This window comes from Aythya ferina (genome assembly GCF_964211825.1).
Source record: "Aythya ferina genome assembly, chromosome: 8".
Lineage (NCBI taxonomy): Eukaryota > Metazoa > Chordata > Aves > Anseriformes > Anatidae > Aythya > Aythya ferina.
Window position 1 is genome coordinate 7,893,157 of NC_140304.1, and position 23,490 is coordinate 7,916,646.

Genomic DNA, 23,490 nt, shown 5'->3' on the forward strand with positions numbered 1-23,490 from the left:
ACTACTTTTAGTGTCCAGTTTCAACAATACATTCCAGATGTACTGAAACACTATTTTCCAAAGGCACATACTGACCTGTACATATGTATCGTTATTCACAACAACAAAAACTGATTTGCAACAGCCCTCTGACAGCATCTCAAACAAGAATATATTCAATTTCTAAATGATTTTGTGACAAAATCTGAGACATTCCTCTTCCTAAATAACCCCAAGAAGTTAAAACCGTTCATATGAAGTCGCTAACAGAGCTAGGTACTGAATCCAGATTTTTGGCCTGCGTTTAAAGCTTTTTCATCTCAAAAGCTAAGAAGAAAGCTGTTTCAGTGTCACTAAACTGCTTTTTTGGGGGGTCTGCTCCTATAAGCTGGTCCCCTGCTGGCAGCCCTCAGACAGCCAGCTCCACTTAAGATGAAAGGGATTATTTATTTAAGCAAGAATTTTCAAGATTTCATAATGTTTCTTATTTTCTTCAATTTAAAGTATGCTGTTCATCAGCCCCAGCACTCAGACCTCAAAGCAATGCTTTAAAGTATTCACACTAAGAAATAAACAATTTATATTATTAAACTGTAGTCGAACTTCTTTTCGGCATTGGCTTATTTCTAATGCCTTAGAAAAATTAATAATGATTATTGCTTATTAAATGCATAGCCTGAACCCTGAGGAGCTAAATATCAGGAATCCATACACTTTTGTGAGCATGTAACAAACTCGCCAAGATTATCTAGAGCAACTGAATCTATTCAGCAGTTCAGCTGAGCTTTTACAATTGTTTCCACTGGGGGGAAGGGCCAAGTCAGCACACATTTTCTTCTGAAGCATTGAAATTGTTTGCCCTACTTTTCCTAAAGGAAAACTGTAGCCTTTCCATTGCAAAGGAAACAGTATTTTATGACTGACCTAGCTTGTTTTATTTTTATTTTTCCCCTGAAATGTAATGTCTCTTACTCTTTCCCCGCACTCCGTTTTAAACTTCATCCAAAGCTGCAATGATTTGACATTGGACAGAGTATAAAAGCAAAACAAAACTCCCCCCAGCCCTCCTCACAGTTAAATAACAAAGGAAATATATTGCAGGCATTGGAGAAAGTTATGCAGACACTGTTTTTATTTTATTTTTTAAACAAAAGTTATTCTCCAACAGCTGACAAAAACATGTAGAAGTAGGTCTACTTTCTAAAGTCTCAAGCTGTCTGAAATATTTTTACCACCAGAAGTGCTTCTGATGCAGTTCCTTCAAGCCTGATTGATGCATACTCAGCATGACTGCCCTTAGAGAGGCTCCTAAAGTAACTGAGGTTGGAAGGGACCCCAGGTCCTCACCTAGCCCAATGCCCTGCTTAAACCAGAGCAAAATCTGACACTGCCCTATACTGGTTGCCATGTTTAACCAATTCTTAAATATTGCCAAGAATGGAGATACCAGCCTTTGGTGACATGTCTGTTAATACTGAGGCAAAACTTGAAAAACGTATATAACAATTCTATACATAAGCTTACTTCATGAGCCACTAACGTAGAAGAACATCTACAGTTCAGCTGTAGCATTCAAATGTTCTTTATTACTTCTAGTTGCCTTTTTTACAAAAAAAAAAAAAAAAAAAAAAAAGGCTGTGGCAGACCAGATAGCACTTGGCAGCTGTTGGTAAATAAACTCAATTTAGTCTAGAGTATTAAGTGATTGAGTAATGATCACTGATCTAGACATGGATGACACCGTGAAGAGGTGTTTAGTTTTCACATCATTTTAACCCAGCCACATTCCTAACCCCCTAGTTTCCTTCAAATATCGTAATTTGCCAGAAGTGTCTGAATTAATTCCGAAGTTAGAATAAATCCTGTCTGGCTGCACTAAGTACCCGCCGTTTGGTTATGATGATTTGAAAATTCTCCTCGCACAGAGGTAAATAGCCTTTCCTAAGTTCAGTTCTAAAACCAACATAAAAATTCACTCTCCATGTAGTTAAATGGGAAGTGAAATAAAATTAAGTCCTTCTGAAAACCTACTCCAAAAGACATACCGTTTATAGCCCAAAGCTATCTGTGGAACAATTCATTGTCTATGAGTATGACAAACCCTCAAAGTATCTATTAAAAGGTACTAGGTTTGATTATTTAAGAACTGGAGATCATTTGCATAGAGTTTGACTCCCTTAGTTGGTTCAATAGAGATTGTTTGCCCTCAAGTAATGATAAAAATACTAGGCATTCTCATCAGACACCTGCTTCAAAAGATATGATATTGCATAACAGATTGAATTTATGCTTGACTGCTGACTAGTTCGCATTTCAGGTGTAAAAAGAAGAGCTTGTGTGTGGAACACTGGAATTGCTTTCCCTGTATCCCCCCTCTGAAATCTGGTTCTTTTTTGACCGTACTGATACTGACATCATTAATAGAAATTCACTGATCACTGTGACAGAAGAATAGGGAGAGGAACACATTTAAACACAAACAAACAAAAAAAAACAAAACACAACAACAAATGAGAATGATCTGTACCCTCTGTATCCCTTCTTACAATCCAGCAAAAAGTTTAAAGTTAAACTGTACTTCAACAATTGACAGAAAATAAACACTTAATACATTCCATTTAATACCTTTTTACATTGATATTTTCATAGCTTCCTTTTTGAATTCAGAAAAAAAGAATTTTTGTTTAATTTAGGATGTATCAAAATAAAATAGATATTACACTTTTCCAGTACATGTATTCTTCTGCATTCATACAGAAAGACAAAATTAAACGCTTAAGTCAGTATTTTTTCAAGCAGATATTAGTTACGGAGCATCGAAGGAAAAACCTTTATGAAAGCAATACAAAAATAGACCCTGTTATGCTTCACAGCTACATAGAAAGTTCCTGCTCTGGGAAGTCCATCAAATAGACAAAATATGACAGTAAAAATCATTTTTCACACTTTACCATCACAAAAATTGATAGTGTTTCAAAGATACCTTGCTTTATTCAGACCAGCTTACTTTTAGTCATTTTCAGAGTGACCAAATTTTGAATAATCCTGATATAATATCTCCTTATGTTCATTTGTTTTAAGTGCTTCAAACACATTTGCTTGTCTTCTCTCTAACTAAATGCCTCACCTTTTCCCATTTTCAAACTCACATGTCAGGGTAGCAGAATTGTCTGTAATACCTAATCTGTATATCCAAAAATCCAGCCATACTTACTGTTTCCCTTCACAGTCAAGTAGCAAGCAGCTATATGCATAGGTGTGATGGGACTGAATGGAACAATTAAATACAAACAAGGTGTCAGTTCTGGGCTTTACAATTCTTGTAATGACTTAAGCACATAGGTCTGTAGAGAAACTTACAGCAGGACTAAGACAACTGTGATTTTAGAATGCTGTTGTAGATTGTGTTATGAAAATTAAACAAATTAGAAGAAAAATTAAGCTGCCATTGCAGAGAGAGTTACCATATTAATTTATGAATTACTTTTATAATAAAATAATTTGCCATAGATACTCTCTAGAGTGAACATAAGTTAGCATGATCTGAGAACTGCTTTACTGAGCTTGTCCAGAGACATTTTTAAGCTGTGAATTTTGATACACAGTTTTAATGATGTCCCTGGCAGTCAAAACATTATCAAGTTCCACAATTAATTCCTTACATCTTTTATCAAGGAAATGCATAGACACTACTTCCAACAAAAATAAAAGGAGTCTTTCCAAACCCATAGAAACATCTGTCTGCATTCTGGTCCTGAAAAAATGCCTCTATTGCCAGGTCTAGGTCAAACTTTGATTTTTTTTTTTTTTTCCCAACCATCTAAGAAATTCAGAAATGGATGCAAACACTGTCTGATTAAAAATCCAAGCAACCTAGATAGAATTACATCTCAAGTAAGTATCCATGAGTTTGCCAAGAACTTATATAAACAGTGGACTGAATTATTTTCAGTTTATGATCACCAGCTTGTCACAAGCCACAGACACGTAACACCTTTTAATGCTATCTACATTGACACAGTTCATAACAGAAGGACAGCTCCTGAGGCAATTTCCCCCTTCTCCCTTCTTGCAGTGCATTTTTGCACATATTTCTGAGCTTTATCATTAGAGTATAGCTAGAGGCATGCTTTTGTTGCCAACCAGTATTCCCCCAGTGTCTTCCTCCCTCATGTGAGGGAAAAAAAGGACAATGCTGCAGGGCTGGGAAGAAAAGCACAGTCAGAAGCAGTTGCTTTACCCAGCCTGTACTAGGCAGCATCCATCCATCCATCTTGCTCGTAACAGCTCTTCAACTGCACATCATCATAAGCCATTGCACACCACACCTCTCACAAGAATAGACATGTTTTCTGTATTTCTGTACTCTCATTTTACATAAGGAACATTTGTTCACCTTCATTGTATCAAATTAATAAATGAAAAATCAAAAGGAAGTCAGCAAGCTTCCTACTATAGCACTTTCTTACAACTATTTTTTCCAAGTATCCCCAAAGACATCTAGAGAGGAGTAACTAGATCATTTTAAATTACTTGGATCTTCCAAATGAGCCAATAAGTCCAAGAAATATCAGCATGGAGTTTCAGTAATAAATAAACCTGACAACATACTTGAGGTAAACATAAGGAAGGTTAAAACACAGTTAACTCCTTCAGCAGCCTATTCAAAAGCATCCTTTTCTTAAAAGGAAAAATCCTTTTTAAGATAGACTTATGCCAATTACATGGCACTCAGAATAGTAGAAAACTGCAAAACACTTTTTAAGGTTCAACTCTGCAGATTTGCAAGGCTTAAGAGTCCCATATGTAGAAGGTGGTTTATAACATTAGTAAAACCAAAGGTTAAAGACTTTTTTTTTTTTTTTTGGGGGGGGGGGGGGGGGGGGGGAAGAACACAGAAGAATGATTTTTTGAAGGCTATATGTTGCTCCCACTAACAAAAAATTTATCCCAGAGCTATTTCCCATCAGTTTAACTCCAGAGAAGAATTTGTAAGATAGTGTGCTTTCTCTTCTCATCTAGGCCATCCAACTACTTGCTAGCAGAGTAACATGTAGAAATTAACTCTGTAGTTCCATATATATATATATATATATATATATATATATATATATTTATCTTCTGAGGTTAGCTTTCAGTGTGGTTTGGCTAAAAGCTAATCTAGATACTAAAAACCCTTTTCAGACCTTCAAATTCAGATGCTAACATTTTCAGCCAGTAAGGTCACACACAAAATATGTATGATTCATACATCAGATGTGTAGAATTAGCACCTAAAGCAAATTTGTTTGATAATGGAGACAGACTGTGGCTCTGATTTACCTGCTAGACATCCTCCTGGAGAACTATTCAGCTGGAGCGAACACATCCCGTGTACGATTTCCTTGGCTGTGCCACGTCAAGTGTCACCCAGGAGCTGCCACTTCAGCATAAGGATAAATACTAAATTCGGCCTAAGAGGAAAGCAGAACATCCAAAGAATATATTAGTCACTTAGTCGAGGACAAGAAGAGGTAGGCACGGGAGCAGGAGAGTCACAGGTCTAGAACTGTAGCCTTGAAACTTTAGATTTAATGTTGCTGCCTCCTGCCATTGTGGCAATAGGACCAGGAACTCACTCTCCTCCTAACTGGAAAAAGAGTAGGCACTTTTTGCTGCCTCCCTCTCAAGGAATGAAGGGCACGTCCAAGTCATGGAGGACCAGGATTCAAATTCCAACTTCACCAATGAGATTCTGAAAACAAGTCTACCCCATACCCACTACAGGGTATGCTCAAATGCCTCCTCCATAAACTTTTACACTTTGCAAACAGCAATTAAGTATTCATTTGGCAACAGAGAATGTACTCAGCTACAGCATGGTAACTGAGACAACCACCTCCCTTGTCTTTAAGGTTTGCTCAAATGACCAGCTACTTGCAGGAGTCGACAGCATAGGGGCAGCAAGCTGCACGTGCCTGCAGCCAGCTGCACAAACTGTGCTGAAGTGAGGCCAAGGCGAGCCTGGCCTAGGCACCAGGGAATTCGTCTGACAGATACTGTGATGACCCAGGGCTTTGGGCACATCCATGGTCAAAAACAAGCACTGGATAGGGTTTTAATTTATATACTTGGTGCTAGTTAAGCACCTAGGCTAGCTGTGGAACGCATTTAAGCAAAATAACACAGCTTGATCAGGGTTACACTGTGCTGCTTTTGTAATGGTCGGGTTTTTTCATAATAGTTGTTCTAAGTGACTACTAACAATTATCTGCTTATAATAAGCATGATTAGAAAACTTATTCTATTATTTTGTATACCATCAAATGTCTCAATACTTTTGGGAGGGTCCCTGGATTCTATAAAAATTGGAAATGCCATGAAGAGACATTCACTTGCAGAGAAGATTTGTTGGCACATTATCTTTGCTTTTAGTTTTAGTATTACACCATTTTAGTTTTCAGTATGCTAACTGTGCTGATATCATCTCTGTGGTGGAAACAGGGTGCAGTCGAAGTGCTTTGTAGGTATCGTGCGGTTGGCGTTGTGTGCACGTGCAAGGCGGTTTGGTGGGGATACTTAGACTTGACTGGCAGCAAAACACTTGTTTAAAATAGAATTTCCAAATTCACTAAACATAAGTCCTGGCAAATGAAGCACAGAATGTCAAATACAACAGTAGCTAAGCATAAAGGCATGGCATGCAATAAGATACCAAAAAAAAAAAAAAAGCAAAAAAAAAGACCTCAATACCACTTGAGACAAGTTCAAATCCTTAACAATGCAGGATGGCAAGGTGTTTGTTATGTAACAGCAACTTCAGATAGCTTTTTTTTTTATTTAAATCCTGCCATCGTTTCACTGAAGAGCAGTGGATTATACTTCTACAGAGTCTGAGAGACAGGGAGAGGAGCCAGCAGCAATATTTAGCACAGAGTGACTGATTCCTGGCATCGTTTAGCTTTTCTGCATGAGGAATCTGGCAGCCTCTTTTCAAAGATGCTGATTGAATAGTTGATACTTATGTTATACAAAGGCTCAAAATAAGCGCGCACACAAAAAAAAAAAAAGAATGAGTAGATCCTAAGACCCCAAATTACCTTTTTTTTTTTTCCCCCCCTTTAAATGGTGTGGGGGAAAAAACCTGGGCAAAGCGCCAAAGCCAAGGGAATGCAGACAAAGTTCATAATTCAACTTCTGACTACACATCTCTGACAAACATCTATAATATATAACAAACACTTTAGGCACAAAGAAACCTTAATGCAAGAAAGACTGCTAGTTCTTAATTTTTGCAGATTATTCTGTGTCTCACAAAATAAATTTATTTATTTATTACCAGTATAACTATCCCCACTTCCACTCAGAACTGTAAAACTCTAGCAAGTCTGTCTCATCATACAGATGGTGAATTTCCACTCTTTCACTACACTTTGGACTTCTGAACTACAGAAGTCCCAGCCAATCACCACAACAGGGTGTTGAAATCTGCTGATCATTTGAGAAAAGCAGCCACATTTTGCTGAATGTCAAAAAGGAACCAATTGTACGGATGTGCACACTTCTGTTATTCTTGCACACTAAAATATTGCATAAACTTATTTACGTCCACACATAAAAAACAAGTTTACAGACTTTCACTTTGAGAAACATGAAGGGAAGACCAACAAGGTTAGTTTATGTCCTCAGAGAGGGGAGAGAGCTGGGGAAGGGCAAGAAATTATACTGGACCACATCAAGTAAGCAAGCACACTTTCTGCAGTTCAGAGCCTTTTTGCAATACACGTAATGAAACTCTTTTCATTTGTCTAAAGTAACTGAGTGCCTGGCATCTGCTTGTGGAGCTGATCCATCCCCATTTGGGTTACACAGCACAGGCCCAATGAAGGTGAGGTTTCTCCAGCATGCGACTAACCCAGCCCACTTCCTCAGATACCTTATCTTTTCAACTATATTCATGCAAAACTACAGAAAGCTAGTTAAGTTTGTTACTTAAGTTTACACAAAACCAGTATAGCTGAGATTCCTAGTGGAAGGAATGGAACATACATGTATGCTTTTCCCTCTAGTCCACTTCAAGTGATAATTCTCTGCATCTCCCTCAATATCTTGGCACAGCTTACTCAGTCCAGACTCACTTTCTTTTTGCGGTAAAAATGCCTAAAGTTATCCTGCTGTTGATTCATTTATTATCAGCTTTTGTGGTTTTCGGTTTCTTCCAGTAACTTAAGTTTGAATGCTAGGCAGACATGGCTATTTGTTTTAACTGTATTTCAAAGATTTTCATTTAAAGAGGAGTCTTACATTCTTTTTCCTAGATACGTGATTCTTTTTAGACTACTCAGCCTCCACCTCTTTTGATTATACAAGAGTATGACAGACCATACATTTTCACAGCACAGGGACACCTGATGTCTGAACATCAGAAAGTCAGTATTTGGTGTGTGGCAAGAGTATCCAAGGGGAAGGGAGTTTGAAGAGCCCAATCTGAACTGCAGGCCAAACTGAAGTTGGAAACAACTCTTAAATACAGAACCTGTGAATTGGAGCACATTAAGCTCATTGAACAATTACAGACCAAAATGGAAGAGCAAGTGAAACAAAATTAGGTAATGGAAGTAAATCAGAGCACATTCATGAAGAAGGGAAAGTGAGGCATCTATTAACACAGCAATGCCTACTGATGTTATATTCAGTTACGTTATTCAGTTGGAATTACTGTAAGTTGCAAGTATCTACAGAGTATGTACAAGCAACAGGTATGAGAACCAAGGAACCTTAGACTACTGTACTGTAGCGTTCATTTGAAAGATACATCACACTGAATTCAACACATTTCTATGCCATTCCTGCATTCAGATTGCACTTTGTAGTGAAGCACAGGAGAAAGGACTGGAAGTTTTAGCAGAAATATCACTGAGTGTCAAGGAAATGGATCTTTAAGAGCCCCTTGATACTTTCCAAACTCCCTGCATGAGGTTTAAAGATAACCTCTAGAAACTAGAAAATAACCTTCACTAAGCACATCTCCCTTCCCTTTTCCTAGTGAGCTCTCATGTGCAAATATCCTGAAGCAGAGCAGCTTGCATGTGTGCAAACACACACGTGCACACATACAAGCTTTTGGCTGCCAGTTTGTGCCGATCTGTTTTAGTGGCAGTGTGCCTAATCTGAAATTGTTTGCTCCATAACTCCTCAAAAAACACTACCAGGAGTTTGATTGAAGATGCGATGGCATCATTCACACCCTGTTTCTAGAAGAAATCTCTGCTGTTTTCTTCCATGTGAAGTTAGATTTCCTGACTTGCCCCTATGCAACCCCTCCACACAAGTCAGCCATGACCTTCCTGTCTCTACTGTATTACCACATGCCAATAAAATAAATTGCAAACCCAGCAAGAAGGAAAGAAAAAGCACTCCCAGCTAGTACTGGGCTTATGTAAATATTTTCAGATATTTTCACCTACACTATACAAGTAACCAACATAATCATAAACAGCTGAATGAGCTTCTGATACCTATAACCTTCAGGTACACTGCCCAAAATAGGTGCTTGAGAAAAAGCATTGGAAGGAAGACAAAGGGAAAGGGTAAAAGTGATGAAGCTATCATAAGAAAGTGGTAGCACTCCCCCTCCCTTTTTGTTTTTCTTGTTTGATATTCAGCAGGAATTTGTCATGACTACAGTAGCCCATTCACTCCCTTTTTACACTACTTCCCAGCATTTCTGTATCACCACATCTCAGATACACTTATTGAAGACTCAACTTTCTTGCAAGTGCATGTAGAGAGAAGGGGAGAACAAGAAATACCAATAAACTTCCCCACCCTTTGCCCTTATATTGCTTCTTTCCCTAAATTCCTGAGGACTTCACAGACCTCTGCAACAGATGGAGATGAGTGAAAGAAGAAAACTGATTTGTATATGCATCATAATTTCACTTTCAATTTTACAGTTTAAAAATATTTGGTTTTATATACAGATTACTCAAATAGTTTGGAAGAAATTTAAGCTCCACCAAAAAAAAAAAAAAAAAAAAAAAAACCAGGATTTCTCACTCAGTTTCTGAGGTCTAGATTCCTCCCAAATGTGTGGAAACAGTTCAGGGAAATAACTACGTCCTTAATTTCCTTGCAGTTTGTGCCCTAGAATTGTGGCAAAACACTAAGCATTACAACCGGTCTTTGTTCTCCTTCCTCCCTTCGCTATGCCTTCTATCCGTGATGCTGTGAACAGCGCATTATAATACTGATCTGTTATGCAAGATACATAGACCCTTATATGCCAGTTAAAGCATGATCCACATTTCAGAAGAAAAATAAGTTCCAGAGACATGAACAGACTGGTTATAACCTCTCTTTGGCCGTATTTCTTCCTTCCATCCTATTTATTTCTTTGTCAGTCTTGTATCCTGTGTCCCACTGCCTTAAGGGACAGCATTTGGAACCTTAAACCAGTTTCAAGCAACGGGATGAGGTCAGCCCTGAGATTCACAGGACAGGAAAGATTAAAACATTTATCGCGAGTGCAAACGTAGTGCCCTATTCAGACAGCTATGCTGCCTGCTTGTTATCAGGTTGAATTGAAAACAAAAGTTATATTAAAAGACAGCTGGATCGTTATTTCTCCTTTCTGCCCCCTCCTCAAGTGCCTGGGGTCATTTTCCACAACAAAAATGAAAGTCCTTCTTGGAAGTGTTTTTGTGCTAAACAGCAGTGGTTAATTTCTTGCAACTAATTAGTTATTCAAGTGAAAGTATAATGATCCTCAAACATGATTGAAAGTGCTTCAACTGAGTTTCCTGCTAACAGCATACTTCTAGAAAAGATGCAATAAATCAGCAGGGTTATGGAAATCTTTAAACAAAGCAAGTCTACGACAGGAACCCATTAAAGATGTAGCCATGTAATATTTATGTAGCTAGCTGACTTGTGCTTTTAACCTAGCACTTTCAGCCATAGCTTTTTAGCACCTGGGTCATTCACTGAGAATGAAATTCACCCTATCTGTTAAAAGCCAGCATAATGTCTCTGCATTAGGTGTATTTTCAGAGTATAGAGTTTACATAGGACTTAAGTGATGTAGTCCTCCCACTGCATGGAATTCCAGCCCAGTTTTTCTAAAGAAAAATACCAATAAAGCACCTTTTGGCAACACAAACCTGTGAAACACAAAATCCTCAAGTACCATTGCCATGAAACTTGTTAGGTACCTAAAGAAGAAAGGTTTTATAAATCCATTGATCAAAAAACTCTCAGAACAGCCAGTGTCACCTAGGGTCGTTTAGATTATGATTTTTTTGATTATGAGTGATTACTGAGATAGCAAAAGCTGATCTCTACACCAGACACACTTTCAGCAAAGATGCTGACTGCAGTAGAATCTTTTTGGACATGCCATCCATCCATTACAGGCTGGGTACTACAGAAGAGTGAGACCCAGTTGTGCAGAAAAACATTTTGGTTATGTTAGGGCCTTTTAAGTGTTACTGAAGTACAAATCTGATCCCCTTAAGTCTCCAAAAGGAAGAGACATTCCCCTTTCTTCCATCACATTCAACTGTCTGTATTACATGTTTACCCATATTTTAAAAACACACAAGCATATGTGAAACAAAGGGAATGTTTTAATAATCCTCGCTTCCTTTGGCTATACATGCTTTCCCTCATCCCATTTGCTCATTTACTTTATTGCCAATCTCCTAGTCCATCTCCCACAGTTTTAAGAGATAGAATTTGGATCCATAAACTAGTTTCAGCTGAGGTCCCAAACACTTGCTTTTTTGTTCCAGCTTTTTTTTTTTTTTTTCCCTCCTGTCCTGCCCTGCCTTCCTGCAGCAGATGGCTGCAAAAAGGGAAACCTCACTCTGTGGGGCTGCAAAAGGGAAATTTTAGGGGTGTAGGAACTGCAATTTCCTGAGAAATGGGAGAAAGCAAGGAGAATGTAAGAAATTAGCAGAAGAAAGGAATTGAAGGACAGAAAATGAGGCTAAACATCACTCTCTCTTCTTCCTAATAAAATTATCTTTTTGGTTTTAATGCTTTTTGGGCCAATGACCACTTTCAACTCACACTTTCTTTTGGAAAAATAAATTAGGAGTCCAGTTTAATTTTGTCAATAGAAAGTTTAAAGTGGTCACTGGAGCACAAAGTGCTTTTCAAAAGGCAGCTGAACTCAACAGGGACAAGGAGGAGGATGGTGGGACAGCACACAGATACAGACAAATTAAAGACATTAAGGGTGCACTGTTTTTTAACAACAACAAAACAAGGTTTTATTAACAGTTCCTGTATCTTTTCATTGGGGAATTTCTTTAGACAAATACATGTTACTTAAAAATACCTTTGCCGGGGCATTTGTTTGCATTGGTCTTATGAAAAAGAACAGTAAATGAACTGCGAGTTTGCTCCATGAACACGTGGGATTATGCTTTGCCTATGCAGTAAACCATTGGATCTAGTACAAGTAATTGTACTGCAATGGATTTTGCTATGCTAAACATTTAAACTGCGTGCCCTGTCCTTCAAAGTCTGAGGTTATGCTGTGTTCAGAGCTTTGTAGGGTTCAGTCAATAGCATATTTGTTCTGAATGGTTGTTCCTAGATAACAGTAACAAAAATCCCAAACTTGTTTACATCATTTAACATGCCTAAAAGCTTAGCTCAACACTAAAATATACAAGCAAGCACAAAATGCAATTTTTTAAGAATGGTCTCTACTGTTGAAAGTAAGTTACACCATCGAAAGGCAAAAAGTGTGTTTTTTAATCAACTGTGGGCCAAAAACAGTTTTGCTTCTTTAAACTGGAGCAATGACTTGCATAAAAAGATTAAGGAATTTCCTCTTCTCCCTGAAGATAGCCATGACCCCTTCCACTGCCCCAGAATGCACATTGTAGTGACTGCAAGCTATGCATATCTTGAGGGTCCTACGCAGCAGCCTTTGTTTATCAGGGCATACAGAATGCGTGATGGGGAGTCAAAATGAAGCAAATTGGGCAGTCCACCAATCCTATGAAAATGCTGTTCCAATCTGAGTAGTACATCCAGTTAACAGACAGATGTTACGCTAGCTGTTTAGCAAGTGCCCCTCTGTTTTCCTATCTCAAATCAATGTCACCAGCAGTTATGCACATGCACCCATGACACGTGCAAGACACTTTTGAATTTGTGGTCTAACTTCTGTAAAGTATGATGATATTCTTAGGAAATAATTTGAAGCACAAACTCTCATCCTTTTTACACTAAATGTGGAAAGATTTTACACTAAACATGGAAAACACTGAGTTTGTCAGCAACAAATAGGTTTGCATACAGAACTTTCACAAAGAAAAAAAAAAAAAACAACACAAGAATACCAAAACATTCACAGCAATGGAGATACTGTGTTCAGGCAGTGATTTACTATCCTTGCATTTTCAGGATCATAACTCTAACTGAAAGTTGTCCACCCTTAGTTCACTTCCAGTACTGTGTAATGAACACTATTTTGTATGTTGGGTTTTTGTTTTTGTTTTCATAGCTACCTACATGCTACCACCTATGAAGTTCCTGAAGCTTAAACCAAAAGTGGAGGTGCAGAACCCAAAAAGGTGCCTCTCTTCCAGTGAGGATGTGATTCCCCCTCTAAAGGCCTGGGGCAGGGTGCCTCAAATGCTAATGGCTTCAGTTGTGTGCAATAGCCCTATATTGTTTATATAGCACTTCACATGTTCAAAGCACTATAAGATATCAGCCATCACTACACTTTTATGAGGCTGTAAGTATTACCCACTAAACATTAGGGTTCAAATGACTTGCTCTTGATCAAAAGAAACTTTGTGCGGCAGGACCATAATTATTTGAATTTGGTAATTCTCACAGTCCATTCCTATGGCGACTCAGAAGAGAGGGGGGATGGGATATTAAAGCCAGTTGGAACTGCACTCTGCTCTGGCTGAGCGAAATACAGGCACATGGAGAATCCCTAAGCTAACTGCACTCAAGCAGCACCTTTTTCAATAACAATTTAAAAAAATTTAAAGCACAAATAAAACAATGTTTTAAGAGTCCCAGTCACGTTTTTCTGAATATATGTATTTCATAATCACTGTGAAGAACCTAAAAAAACACATACTGTACTGAAATAGTCCTTAAAACCTAAGGCTGGTATCTACATTCATCTGCTCTGAAGTAGAGATTTTGTTGTTTTGTTTTTACTTTAAAATCAGGAGGTTTAGTAGGCAAGGACCAAGGTAAGTTAAAAGTAATCATCCATTTTCCGCAGTTAAAAGACTGTAATCTATTGTTTAATAGTTGACTACAGTGGGAATCAACTTTTAGTATTACTGAATGCTTACTTCCATTTTTTTAGACGTTCATCCTATGGTAATTCAGTTGCCATACTGACATTTATAAATCCAGCCTGAAACTATTGTCTCCCTTCCTGCAGATTAAATAGAGACAAAGCAGCAGATAGCAAAACTCAGCTAGTCAACCCAGTCATGCTACCTACAACAACCAAATTCATGCTTGAAATAAAAGCTATGGAGGACAAATCCTGAAAAAAAAATAAATAAAAATAAAAATCTATTTATAACTGAAAAAGACTTGATGTAAAAAAAAAAAAAAAAAAAATAAGTAACATTGAGACTGAAGAGAAAAGAAAACTGGAACACAAAAGCTCCTGACTTTTTATCTAGCACCCATCCTATCATACAATATTGTCTTTCCCACAGCTTACATTTTAACTTGTATGCAGTCTTGGTTTCCACACATACCATATGTTTTCAGAGCACAACTTAACAGTTATTGGCCTTCAAATCTTGCCTGCAGGATCACATGGAAAATATATCATAGTACCAAGACAAAAATGTAGATCTCTACATACAATCCAGATTCATCAAATAAGAAAAGGGTGCCTGTTTAGGGCTTTCACAAGCAGGGGGAGGGTAAGAAATCCCCTTCAAAGGCAGTAAGTAGCACAGTGAATTACTAACAGAACCTCTTGTGTTTTAGCCAAGTTGATCATGTTGCTCTTAATATTTACTCCATCTATCCTACAACTTCTGTTAGACATTTTTGGGTACAGGCCACAGAGAACTTTATGCCAGACTGTTTGCAATTTCTACTGTTTGACTTACATTGCCTGAAAAGTTATGTTACTGTTTGCTAAAATATTGAAGTTTAAGCTAATATCGGTAGGTGAGCACTACTTCATGGCTATTAATGTAAAAAACAGTTAGCATAGTCCATATAGTGATTTTAAAAACAGATGTTTGCATATGATTTATGGACACTTAAATATGTGCATATCTTCCATAAATAGTAACGTGTTCCAGTATTAAAGAGTCGAGAATTGTTGTCCAAGAAGACTGGGAAACTACAGGCAGTATGAGAATATGTTCAACAATTTCTTGGCTTTAAATAAAAAGCAAAGCTTATAGGTCTAGAGTGGCAATCCTGTATGTTTGAAAGTGTATTTTATTTCCCCCACCAGAACTAACAATATGAAGTAACGCTCATTTAAATTGCAGAGGCAGACTTAATTGCTCAGATATAAGCGCTTAGAACATATGAGCATAGCTATGATTTGATAAATAAGAACAATTTATTTTGATTGAGGTACAGTAAGTTTAATGCAGTAAGCAAAAAGCCCATGTTGTCTTGGGTATTTTCTTTTTTTTTAAAAAACATAAAATTTTGCTTTGGCAATGTTGTTAGTACCAAAATTTAACAAAAATACTAATCGGGTAAAATTCCAATGGGCAAAACAAACTAAATTATTTCTGGAAATGCAATCAAATATTTGATTGACTAATATCACTGCTGCTCCTCACATTTGCTCTGTTCCTAAATTAGCTTGGCTAATCAGCATCCCACTTCAGTCTGCTGTAAACATGTAATGTTATTTGATGGATTTTATTTCAAAAGCACAGTCAGTTTCTGGATAACAGACTTACTAAATACTTAGTCAAAGGCTACAAATATATGAACTAGCAGGCTTGGAGATGTACTGCTTTCTGGACCAGCAGAACTCCAAGAGGGCATTGTGATAGGTATGCATATCATACAACTTTTAGTTTGGTTTAAGAACAGTTATGGGATTATTTCTCCTCTGAAAATGCTTTTGGTGTGCCAAGATGGATTCCCCCGCCTCCTCCCTCCCTCCTTCCACGGGGGAGAACCAGGATAATTCTGCATAACTTTATATTTCTCTATACCATTATGTACAGAAGAGCAGCCCTGCAGAATACAGAATTTAAACAGAGCAGCCACAGTTTTCTCTCCTGTCTCTGGCTGGCATGAACTTGTGCTTCAAGACATTATACAGCTGCTACTTTTCTCCAGAAATGGCGAAATACTCCCTAAAACATCTTTTTTCAGCAGAGGTTTATGAAGATGTTACCACAATTCTGTAGATTGACAGCAATGCAAAAACATTGTGATTGTCTGGTTGGATTTCTTGAAAAACATGGCCTTTAGAATTACCGCCTAAGTAAGAGCTGATGCTATACTCCAACGCAGCATAGAAACAACTGCAGCTAGCGTTTATAGTACGAGTCTTAGATTACAGTGAAGCTTAATGGATTCTCTTCTTGCCGTCTTCAAGACCACAGAAGAAACAAACACTTTTCATTTTGTCAGGTGAAGACCTTCCTCTTTATGGAAGAACAATCTTCACCTTCAGCATATAATTCAAAGACATACAAGAATAACTTGGAATCTCTAATAACAGGTCAGATGGATTTAATTCTTCTTGGTGGAAGCACACTGTCAATGCACAGTAAGATTTAGTGTCATTGTTAATTTACCACAGGTAAAATGTTGATACAACATTAAGATTTAGCATTTGAGAAGAGTTTAATAAAGACGATCACAAAAAAAGCAAAATGTAGAAAACTGATGAGTGATCATTCTACTTCATTTTTTTCAAATAAGCATCAGTTCATTTGCCAGCTGGTGTAAAGGCAGATGCCACTGATATCAATGTGTCAGTTTACACTGTGTCTGATCCCATGTGTGTGCCATTTTTAGAAAATACCACTGGAATTCACTTTTGCAACAATTGAAAATACATCCATGCATTGCATTTCTTCCTGCCCAAGTGTATAACTGGAAGACTGTTGACAGACTGTGGGAGAGGGCAACTGGAAAGTGGAAGTAGCCAACAATTGTATGCATGAGATGATAACGCTGCAATAGAAGTATTAACACTATCGTTCTGCTGTCCTCTTTAGATACCAATGAGTATTTTCCTTCAAAAAGTCTTAATTCCAATTTCCAGTAATAATTCCATGCCAACAAAAGAAAGAAATGTTATAAACTAGGCAGAGTACCTACCATATAATTATGTTGATACAGACTATTTTAATGCAACATTAGGGAACTTATCTAAAATAAGAAAAACAAACAAACAAACCTGAGATCTTTTTGTTCACCTAAGTATTTGTTCCTAAAGGACTGCACTGCTGGACTAGCAATAAGACTTAAAAATATTAAAGCAGCTACTAACATAGGGGAAGGAGAAGGAAGAAAAAGGAAGAGGTGGGGCAACAAGCATGGCAGAGTAGCACTTCACAGCTCCAGCCATGATTTCTAAGCAGAGGGGGAATTCAGTGTTTCACAAAAAGCAGCTGTTAAACATGGGCATAGTGTAGAACCAAAACCTAGCTGCCATTATTAACCAGTATAATGACATTGAAGATTTGTCTTTTGATTCAAGATACCAAGGTCAAAATAGAAAAAGCTAACTGATTAGAACTGAAGATGCAGCTCATGTAGCTAGTGAAGTAATTGTGCAGCACAACACCCATATCTTCAATTTAGGTCAGGCCATCAAGAGGAGCAAAAGGACTGAAGATGAGATGCTCTACTTCACACAGTTGCCCTCTGGAAGGTGCTGGCAAAGGCAGTCACTTAAATTAAGTACAGGTCATCAGACAGGATATCTAATCTATTCCTAAAACAGGCAGCTCTGGCAGTCCAAATCCCTATGGCCTTTACAGCGACACAACGAACTACTTCCTCATGTACCTCTGTCAATTCACGTTAGGTTCCAATTTTTTTTAAAGCGATATTTCATGTACACCATGACCCTATTGCTCATAGCAAGGAAAGTGCTTTGGTTTATTTATGACCTACTAACCTTAAATAAAAAAACACACATCCAATCTGAATGTTCACATAAGCCTGCAGATCTGAAATAAAACTTAAAATAAAGCTGGCATTTGTAATAGCTAGCTAAGCCCAGTAAGGGATTTAAAAAAAAAAAAATTAAATTAAAACCAGATGACAGAAGATGAAAGCATTTTTACCCTGCATAACCTGCACACATCAGGAATGATGGCTGGAGCTCAGGAGTAATTTTGTGTGTGTGTGTTTTTGTACTTACAAGTTTCAGCCCTCTTCAACAGAGGCTAGGTAACCAAGGAAATACTGAGGTTTTCCCATTACGGGGTTGGGAGGGAATAATAACAACCTGTGAAAGTAATTATTTTTAAGATGCAATCCACCCAGTCATAAGCTCTACACGGCTACTCTCCTTCCCCTACACCCCATCCTACTGCCAGGTATCAGCCGGGCAAGACCTCATACTGAAATATGAAGTGACAGAGGGAAGCAAGGAATAAGAGCATAGGAATAAGTACTAAAAGAAATGGCATACAGAAGGAAAGCTTATAACAGGGAGGATGTTAAACATGAGTGACCCTAAACCATAGAGTCTGTTTATTTAGTCTATTTATTTTGCTAGAACAATGTTGAACAGATGCAGATGCACAGAAGACTACGGAGTTGAAGAGATTTATTGTCTCATAGCTTGTGCTGGTGCAAAAGAACTCTTTTCCTAACATCCGTGGAGTTAAACTGTGATAAAGCCAGTACAAAGAAATGGGAAAAAAAAAAAAAAAAAAAACAACCAAATTTTAGAGCTAAAGTACCACAGCATCATGGGATGTTTGCTGCTGTATCAGCAAATTAGGGGCTCATGGCACAGTTGGTTGGAATTCAGAGATACTCATAATCACAGAAGCATTCCTAAGCAAAATGTGTAAGTTTCTCCTTTACGGAGGATCATAATTCCATTCTTGTGTAGTTTTCCAGCAGGCTGTACTAATTACTGTATTTTAGATACATTTGATAGAAATACAGGTGAGTTAAATTATAAAAAGTAATACATATCTGTAAATGCAGAATAATTAGTTGAAAGGAACAGCTTGGACAAAGTCCTTGTCTCATCATTTGCTTACAAAATATATACAGGCAACACACTTATGACTGCACTCTTTTAGTGCTGGTTACCTTTATGCAACTATAAACAAATTTAACAAAACACATTTATAAAGTGCTTTTTTTAAATGCAGAAATCAATGAGAGAGTACAGGACTACTTTGTCCTCTGGTAATAGATTTAGCAAGTACCAATGCATAGAAGCCAATGTATCAGTCACAGTTTCCAATGCAACAATCTAAGAGCGGCCCTAACAAAAGGAATTCAGACCAAAGCTACAAGAGAACAGCCTTCTGCAGGAGAACAACTTATAAATACAAATAAGGTAAAATACCTCTGTTACCTTGTTGTGCCCTCGTTACATTAAATCCTATGTCTATATTTATATACATGCTATTCACATGCACACCAAGGAAGATGAGAACTTAGTTGGAAAGTCCTGATATAAGAAAAAGTGTACTGTGCTACTGTGGAAGTTATGAACTTTACTGTGTAATTTACTGCATAGTGATCACGTTCTGGATATGGACAGCATGTTGACACCTAGAAAACATATGAACAGAAATTTAGAACATAAAACCACAATGTAATATCAAGAGAAGAACATCAGCAGAATAGATTTTACTCTATTGGGAAAATTTATGAATTGGTAACACCAATTCATAATGTTCTTGGCCAGATCTGTTAATACATGGGATCTTGTGTTTCGGTTTGCTATAAAGTTCAGTTCTGTAATATAACATACTACACTAATCCACTTCTGCCTCAATGTCCAATGTATATAGTTAAAGCTTGAATAAGTGAAATTGTCTTTTCTTTTCCTAGAAAGATGTTTGGAAAACTGCCAGCTTCTTGCACGAAGGTTGAAACAGGATGGGCAGAAAAGGGTGCTGGTGTGGGTAAGAGAACAATGACTGAAATTGCATCATCTGTATGATTAAAATGATTGTGTCAATTTTGATTTTCCCCCCTCCTTTCAGACATTTAAGGACGCTGTCAAGTCAATGGAGTTCTGTTGTAGTGGTTGCTTCAGTGAACATTCAACGCTGTCGGTGAGTTTGGAATTAAAGTGAAAACCATCGACCGTTGATTGTACCCTCCAGCTAACCATCCTCCTCCTTACTTCATGCTTTCAGGCCTTCACACTGAAGATAGAAACCTAACCAGCACATGAGGTTTCTCTCCCACCCTGCCAAGCTTTACAAAAAAAGGTCACAATCAACATTCATTGCTGTCGGTGGGTTTAACTATGTGGACAAGCTCACTGAACAATGAATGCAACTGTGGCCCCACATTTTACAGTTGCTGCCATTGAGAGGAACATCAGCTCTGAAAGGAGTAGTAAGAAGCAAACACTTCTTATAGGCTACATTTTTTTCTGGTCAAAAAATAGTTGAGGATACTCAATTTTCACTACCTTGTATTTAATTCTGTTGACTGAAAAAAACACTGCTGCCTTTTTCTGGAATATTGTCCTTGCAGGGTTTGGCATGGTTGAAATCATAAAAATCCTTGTTTAATATGTATGTAGAAGCAAATAATAAGGAACTTTGTGTATATGCACTCCTCAAGATTCAGCATAGGAGGAAAGGGTATTTAAATCTCATCTAAACTAGGCATTGTGGAACAGTTCACAAAAATGCCTTTTATACTCATCAAGACAAAAATAGAAATGAAAGCTGGAATTAAATAGACAGTTGATGCATCAAAAAATTAGTTCTGTATAAAATTAATCTTATGCACCTAAATAAACAGTGTCAGCAAATGTTAGATTTACCTTTTCTACTGGTCAGAGGGATTACAGAAATAGATGTATATCCATAATTATAATTGAACAATAAACAGTTACACTGTAAAATTACTGTATACTTCGGGTACCAATGTCACACTTAGTACTGCTAATAATAAGAAGAAAATAAACAAAGTTAAAGCTCGCTGCTTTCTCCTTATTTCTTTAAAACCCTTGTTTATCCAGTCAGACACACACTGAGACCTATCTACATTTCAGAAGTCATCTAAGGTAAGTTCAGCCTTCAAACAGCACAATTTTGATACTCTGCAGTAGTGATTGCTTCCGAAGTTCAGTAATCACATGGCATTCATTGTTTCCTCTTCTAATGGAGGGGGGGTGGGAGATCTCATAACAATACTTTAGTTTGTTATTTAGAAAGTATCTTCAGCACCTCAGTTACACAATTCTCTTGCTCACTGTACTTGCTTGTTTTATCCAGGTTTTATCATATAGCAACTGCTAAACAGGATAAAAGCATCAGTGCTATCACAGGCGGATACATTTGTACTGGCTTCTTGAACTTGGAAACTGGCCTAGTTAAATTATAAAAATATATTTCAATCACGGAAATGATCAGTCCTTGATCACACGCAAGACTGATACTTACATTAAAAAAAATCAGTTCCTCCAAGAGCCACAATAATGAATTACATTAAACACCAGAACTGTGTGGATATTATTTGATGGTTGGGAATACTGTTTTTGTATTCTAATATTTGTTAGAGAAGAACCTGCAGAGTTCTACTGAGGTCACAAACAGCAGAGTTGAGTACTAAAAGGAAGGGTAGCTATGGATGTACGGCTACACTACAAGCAACACTACAGATAAGCCTTTATCTTTAGGTCTACTCATTTCTACACAGCAATGGGAACCCAAATTACTATTAGTATGATCCTTTCGTGCAGTATGTAAACCAAAAGCAGGACTCATATGTTCTATCTAGAAGGAGGAACTTTCAAGGTAAGTTGCAGCCAGTATGTTTTGCAACAGCATGCATCAAAATTTGTTATCGAAATAAAAACCAAGACTTTTTTTCTGCAAGACATTTATCAGTGCTACTTATAATTGTGTAATGCATTTATAAACATGAAGATAATTCAGTAATAGAAGATTGTAGAATTTGACAGCACTGGAAAGAAAGTGTCCTGGCACGTAATCACCTTCAAGTAGAAGAAAAAAATGCATACAGAAGCCATTCATGCTGCAACTGATAATGCTTGAACAATTACAGTTGGTGTAGGGACAGATTCCAATGCAGGGAGGGTGGAAATAATTTTTTTGTTGTTGTTTGTTTGGTTGGTTTTGATTGCTTTGACAATACTCTTCCTCAAAATAAACAAATGCTTTACTTGTTCAAAAATTTCTACAGTGATTTCGTTGCCTATGTTGACTAAATATTAAACAGCAACAATTCATGCCATACCGTAACAGGTTGCAGAAACTTCAGTCAGCATCAACCCAGGCACAGATAATTGGCCCACAGACATTACAAGGATATAACAAATATTTTCAACTGGACAACAAGCTTTTACCAGTTTCTGAAGAATAGACTCAACAGCAACAGTCTTTTCCCCACTCTTTAAAGTATAACTTTTTTCAGTTATTTGTCACATTTTCTTATCAAGACTAAAAAGTCTCCTTAGCGAACAGATATATACTTCATACAGCTTGATAACTAAAAGGTAATGTCTGCAGAACAGTAATTTACAGAAAGCTTATTGGCAAAGCAATGTCATTACTCCACACCCAACAACAGACATCGGTTTGTGTAGGCTTTCCTTACACCGTAAAGCAAGAGTGATCTCGGCAGTAACAGCAGCTGTGAAATACTGTGGAGAGGTTTCATGGTCATTTTCAGATTTTTTTTTTTTTTTTTTTGGAAATAGAAGACATATGTACCCATTGCAGTGCCCACGGGCCACAGAGACCTTCTAGAAAATTGCTCCTCGGTGTCATTGTAAATAATTCACTCACAGCAATATTTTTAGGTCAAGCATATCAAAGTTACAGCGAATGCAATGGGCCTTGACATAATAGGAGCACTAGCTTCACGGCAGCAGTGGAAGAGGAGGTAAAGGAGCATAGTTTCTGTACATAAGAGATCAGTCACTGTTTCCCAGTGCTTGAAGACAAAAAAGGTGGTACCAAAGGGCTGCTATTAGGTTTGCAGTCACTGAGGTTTTAGTTATCTCCAAATGTCCATGCATTTTTCCTGACTTCTGGCATAGGATGACTGAAAACATCTATCCCAACAATTTTAGCATCAAGTCTACAACTTCTGTTCAGTGAGTACACAAAAACAGGTAGTCTTACCTTTAAAACAACTGAATCCCTACAACAGAAATCAGCTGTGACTCAGGACCATAGCAGGATGGAAATGTTAGGCTTTGGCACAGCCAAACATCATCACACTAATTTCTTCCTTTACAAATAGCCAAGTGACATACAGTAAGCTAAGGAGATAAATATAAGTCTGTAGCTGGGTTGGAAGTCATATCTAGATGATCTTGCCTTCCAGTCATGTCCTGTT

At 37.5% G+C, this 23,490-nt stretch overlaps 2 long non-coding RNA genes across 5 annotated transcripts in view; one reads left to right on the forward strand and one right to left on the reverse strand.

Moving 5' to 3' along the window:
- LOC311440424 overlaps positions 1–21,101 on the forward strand; it is a 64,584-nt gene extending 43,483 nt beyond the window's left edge. The window contains exons 3-5 of the long non-coding RNA XR_014695396.1: positions 19,993–20,066; positions 20,148–20,219; positions 20,304–21,101. This is a non-coding gene — a long non-coding RNA (uncharacterized lncRNA). The remainder of the gene's footprint in view (positions 1–19,992; positions 20,067–20,147; positions 20,220–20,303) is intronic.
- The window catches only part of LOC311440425, a 77,629-nt gene that overhangs the window by 35,064 nt on the left and 19,075 nt on the right, over positions 1–23,490 (reverse strand). For all 4 annotated transcript variants that reach the window (XR_014695397.1, XR_014695398.1, XR_014695399.1 and 1 more), the window contains exon 3: positions 5,302–5,432. This is a non-coding gene — a long non-coding RNA (uncharacterized lncRNA). The remainder of the gene's footprint in view (positions 1–5,301; positions 5,433–23,490) is intronic.